This window comes from Schistocerca serialis, chromosome 6 (assembly GCF_023864345.2).
Source record: "Schistocerca serialis cubense isolate TAMUIC-IGC-003099 chromosome 6, iqSchSeri2.2, whole genome shotgun sequence".
In the NCBI taxonomy this organism is placed as follows: domain Eukaryota; kingdom Metazoa; phylum Arthropoda; class Insecta; order Orthoptera; family Acrididae; genus Schistocerca; species Schistocerca serialis.
Genome location: NC_064643.1, coordinates 39,716,472 through 39,722,471, shown reverse-complemented (window position 1 = coordinate 39,722,471; position 6,000 = coordinate 39,716,472).

Genomic DNA, 6,000 nt, shown 5'->3' with positions numbered 1-6,000 from the left:
CTGTGAAACAGTTATTCTCTTTGCTGTGTCTGGTACTTTATCAATATGCTTGTGTCATCACGAGACACTAAAGTTTTTGAAGAGTCCTACAGTATCCCGCATAAATCATTTGCGTGGATCGAGAATAGAAAGGGTTCGAGCACTGATCCTTGTGGCACACTATATTTAATGTTTCCCTGAATGATTCATTAGTAGTTATGGTAGTTATAAGAGTCGAGGGGTATGAAAGGGAAGCAGTGGTTGGGAAGGGAGTGAGACAGGGTTGTAGCCTATCTCCGATGTTATTCAATCTGTATGTTGAGCAAGCAATAAAGGAAACAAAAGAGAAGTTCGGAGTAGGTATTAAAATCCATGGAGAAGAAATAAAAACTTGGAGGTTTGCCAAATACATTGTAATTCTGTCAGAGACAGCAAAGGACTTGGAAGAGCAGTTGAACGGAATGGACAGTGTCTTGAAAGGAGGGTATAAGATGAACATCAACAAAAGCAAAACGAGGATAATGGAATGTAGTCAAATGAAGTCGGGTGATGCTGAGGGAATTAGATTAGGAAATGAGACACTTAAAGTAGTAAAGCAGTTTTGCTATTTGGGGAGCAAAATAACTGATGATGGTCGAAGTAGAGAGGATTTAAAATGTAGACTGGCAATGGCAAGAAATGCGTTTCTGAAGAAGTGAAATTTGTTAACATCGAGTATAGATTTAAGTGTCAGGAAGTCGTTTCTGAAAGTATTTGTATGGAGTGTAGTCATGTATGGAAGTGAAACATGGACGATAAATAGTTTGCACAGGAAGAGAATAGAAGCTTTCAAAATGTGGTGCTACAGAAGAATGCTGAAGATCAGATGGGTAGATCACATAACTAACGAGGAGGAATTGAATAGAATTGGGGAGAAGAGGAGTTTGTGGCACAACTTGACAAGAAGATGGGACCAGTTGGTAGGACATGTTCTGAGGCATCAAGGGATCACAAATTTAGCATTGGAGGGCAGAGTGGAGGGTAAAAATCGTAGAGAGAGACCAAGAGATGAATACACTAAGCAGATTCAGAAGGATGTAGGCTGCAGTAGGTACTGGGAGATGAACAAGCTTGCACAGGATAGAGTAGCATGGAGAGCTGCATCAAACCAGTCTCAGGGCTGAAGACCACAACAACAACAACAACAACAACAACAACAACATGATAAAGTGAAGAATTTTTCAATACTTCTTGTAATACATTTTAAAGTCTTTATTAGAGCTAGTCCTTTGCATTAAATAAAGCTATATCTTCATACTGGAGGATATTTTGATCCCAAATGTAGGCCCGCTTTTCTCTGGGCTTCAAACGTATGTTTCCCCAACTCAGTGTACACGATTATTGGATTCATAAAGATGTAGGCATATTTCTAGAAAACAAATTTCTCATATAATGTGTGTTCATAGTAAACTTCTCCCCATTTCTCATCACACGAATTCTCTATTAGTACTGTGAGTTGACATTTACATACATATCTATGAAATTTTACTTTTCCCTTTTTATTCAAACTGGACTAATGCTTTATTGCTGCTATTTGATTAAGGTTACCAGATAAACCACTTCCTGCCATATTCTCATTTTATATTATCCTATTTTGTTAATATTTTATCTGTATACAGGGTGATTATTATTAACATTTTAAAACCCTCAAAGTGACGTAGATGACACAGAGACAAGTAATTTGATACAACACGTGTGTCCTCGCAAACGTTGAGAAATACTCCAAAATTGGAATGGCAAATGTTGAACATGTGACATCACCAGACGACACACCCTCGCCCATAGGGGGCATTGCTATACATCACTCCGCCAGACTACTCTGTTTTTGTAAATGTAAAATGATTAATTATCATATTGGATTACCACTACTGCAAGTACTACTGTGTCACATTGGTAATGTGAGAATGAATACAGAGTACACTAGCGGAGTAGTGTGTAACAGAGCCATTGGACCAACAAGTGTAGAACCAACAAGCCCAATGACTGCACAAGTGGTTAGTTATGTTACCTGGACACATCACATGGCTGCCATCCACTTTTGGGGTATCTCCCGACATTTGCAACTCTGTGCGTCTTATATCAAATGAATTGTCTCAGTGTCATCTACGTCGCTTCAGAAGTTTTCAAATGTTAATAAGAATCACCCTGTATATTATTTCTGTAATGTTTCTGACATGTCTGATACTATTGCACTAAGTGGTTGACGGGGGAATAAGTAAATAATGAGGCTTATATATATTTCACAAAATACAGTTGCCTTAAGAAATAAATTATCAATGCTATCACACTATGTCCGTCTGTTCTTGTTGGGAATATTACTGAGGGTGTCAAAGCAAAGCTGGACATCATTAATTCTGTGTGTCCTCAGTACAAAATATATGTGATGAAACTGATATTGAAGTCCCCACATACTATCATTTCCCTGTTATTAATACTATCTTTAGCAGCCCCTCTAATTGTTTAATGAAGTTTAAAACATTTGCTGTTGGGGGGCCACTACATATACAGCCAGGACTGGTATCTTGTATGTTTCCAAGGTTAAGCACAGCTTTCAAACAGCTGTTCAGTGCAGTACTTAGTGAGTTCACTGGCCTGGGAGTATATTCCACTTTTCGTGTATATGGCCATTCCTCCTTTCCTCATATTACACCTACAGTAAAGTGATACTAACTTGTTAGAAATTTGGGCAATAACAAAAGGGTGGCAGGAATTACCCTACATCTTTCTAAGGCCTTTGATAAAGTAAACCACCAAATTATCCTTGACAAACTGGAGACAATACACATCAGATGAACTGGGAGGAAATTGATTTAATCCCGTCTCCAGGCAGAAGTCAGGTTGTGGAACTCCTCTCATCTCAAAACAGGCACAAAATAAAGTGCATCTCACATGCTAAGAAAGTGGAAGCAGGAGTCCAGGGTAGCGTTCTTGGCCTCCTATCATTCTTGATCCATACAGATGACATTGAAAGCCCCAACAGTTCACTTGGCCCCCTATTATTCTCGATCTATATAAATAACATTAAAAGCCCCAACACTTCGACCAAAATTATACTATTTGATAATGATACAAGCATAATTATAAGTAATGATAGGCAATCCTTATCCACTACAGCTGAAAATGTTCTGAAGTGTGTGCAGCAGTGGTTTCGTGCTAACAAGTTAACACTTCATTTAAATAAAACAATCTGCATACAGTACAGTGAAATAAAAGAGAAGGATGACCTCTGTTTATTATTGAGCGACCAAGAGACAGAGAAAGTAATGTCTACAAAATTTTTGGGCATGTGCATTGATAATTACTTGAGCTGGAAAGACCATGTCATATACACACCTCAAAAATTCCATTCTGGAAGTTTTGCATTGAGAATAATTTGTGCAGTCTGTAGCACGGAGTGTGTAAGATCGGTATATTTTGCTCATTTCCATTCTATTGTATCTTGTGGAATAATGTTCTGGGGTGTAACAAAATCTCATCTGTAAAACATTTTTAAATTACAGAAAAGAGCCATTTGAATTATTACACGCAGCTCTCCACAAACACTGCTGGTCCAAATTGAGAAACCAGTAGTTAAAAGTACCTACAGTACCATGTTTTTACATATTCAAAAGTGTACTGTTTACAAGAACACATATGAGTAGTTTACATACAAATTCTGATTTTCATAATTACAATACACATATCAGTAAGAATCTGCTTGTAGAAAGACAATGCTCCTCCAGTTTGCATCAAGGGAATGGAAGATGACAGAAAATTTAAAAGTGAATTCAAAAATTGCCTTTTAAATAAATGTGTTTAACCCTAAATTACTGGCAAATACTTGTATCTTCTTCATTGTCATATGAATCATTCTGTTCTCATTGTAAATTTTATACTTTGTTTTTATACTCTTTTAATTTCAAATGGTGTGATAAATGTGTTTCTCAAAGTGTACTGCATGCATTTCAAACCATTATTTACTTGAAACTCCCTCGCAGATTAAAACTGTGCGCCAGACCGAGACTCGAACTCGGGACCTTTGCCTTTCCGAGGCAAGTGTTCTACCCACAAGCTTGGGTAGCTCATTGGGTAGAGCACTTGCCTCGGAAAGGCAAAGGTCCCGAGTTCGAGTCTCGGTCTGGCGCACAGTTTTAATCTGCGAGGGAGTTTCATATCAGCGCACACTCCGCTGCAAAGTGAAAATGTCATTCTGGAAGCATTATTTACTTATTCAGAAAGCATCTAGAAGACCAATGCATTAGTTCACTGTATCACATTTTTTAATGGATTGTAAAATGTTAATTTTATATTTATTATATTAGTTTGTAAAATTGGGCTGTGCATATACAATATATCGTATTACGGTAATTCCTTTATCATGTAAGTTCTGCAAAGGTTGATAACAAACTAAACTATCAATTTAGAGACCTCTGTTCATGCTCTGCGAGTTCCACATGGTGTTCATTATGCATAGCACATCTGTAGAAATATCTTTACTGTACTGGTAGGAGCAGCACATCTTTTATATCTAACGTGTGTCTTATATTTTAATGTAAAATTCCAAATTTATTATGGTAGCCACCATTTCTGCTGTCCAAGCTGCAGTTCTTTTCCTAGTGATTGTTACAACTGTGTCTGTCGTTATTTGGTATCTCTGTCTTTCAGAAATATTTGCCCTAAGATAGACCCTGTGAAAATATTCACATCGAAGGGATTGAAATTATTTGTGCAAGTAACATCTAATTGGAAACATTGAAACATAGCTCTTACCATCTTCATATCTGAGCAAGGGCCATACCTGGCATGACAATGAAATGCCATATTGTTTTTCACACCCAAGCCTGAAAATGTTAGAGTCTTGCACAATACACATGGCTGAACACTCAAAGATATGTGAACCACTTGGGTGCTACTCTTCATAATGCCCTACCAAGAGATTGGAGACAGAAACTGCTTTTAGATCAGAGTTAAAATTATTTCTTGCTGAGAAGTGTTTCTACATTGTAAATGAATATGTTAGTGTATAGGATTCCTAGGCCCTCATTCATTGTTGGGTTCTTTTGATCGTGTTAATGATATACCATCTATATTGTGTTTTTCTTTGCAAGGATGTTTCTGCTGTTGGTTTTCTGTTTCAGATGCTGTGTAATACACCTCTGCTGAGGAGAGATATGGTACTAACCTAATTGTGATGATTATAATGGCAGGTTTTCGAGTGTTCATGCATTAAATCTTTTAGCAGTGTTACATAATGTGCTCAATTTTTTGAGCATTGTTTTGAATAGAAGTTTAATGATTTACCTACATCATTGATTGCAGAAAAATGCAAAATACACAATACGTCATTCTTTCATATAATTTGGTCATTTATTTTCAATTTTTCGACGGTGTTTTTATTTTCAACATTTCGTGTTCATTGATTCACTTTTTGTAGCTGTTGCAGTCACAATATACGCGATGTATTTTATGATTACCCTTATTGTACCGGACTGACATTCAAAACATTGGGATTTGTTTCTCATCGGGCCATACTGACTTGTGTTTTCATCTTTCCCCTTGTTGCTAACATGAATGCTGGGATGCTTCCTTTGATCAGGTCCTGGCCGACTTTATGCAGTATCGTATTTTGTTAATGCCTTATGTAGAGTATATTATTTCTGTTATGTTTTCGACAGGTTCTATACTATTGTACTAAATAATCCATGGGTGAATAAATAATTATGAAATAGGTCTACTATCTGAAAAATAATCCCATGTTCTGTCACATCTTAATAAGATTTCGAAGTGGTGCAAGGATTGGCAACACGCTTTAAAAACTCAAAAATTTAAAACTTCCCAAATATTTTTGTTTGTAAGGAAGAAATAATCTCCTGCTACGAGAATCGTTTTCGTTATTACAGTTACAAAGTTATGCATGTTACAGGAACATGTTGTTGGCCATTTTCAGTACATCAGCAGCACCGCAATTTGAGCGAGTACTATATTTGTTATAGTTGCAGAAAT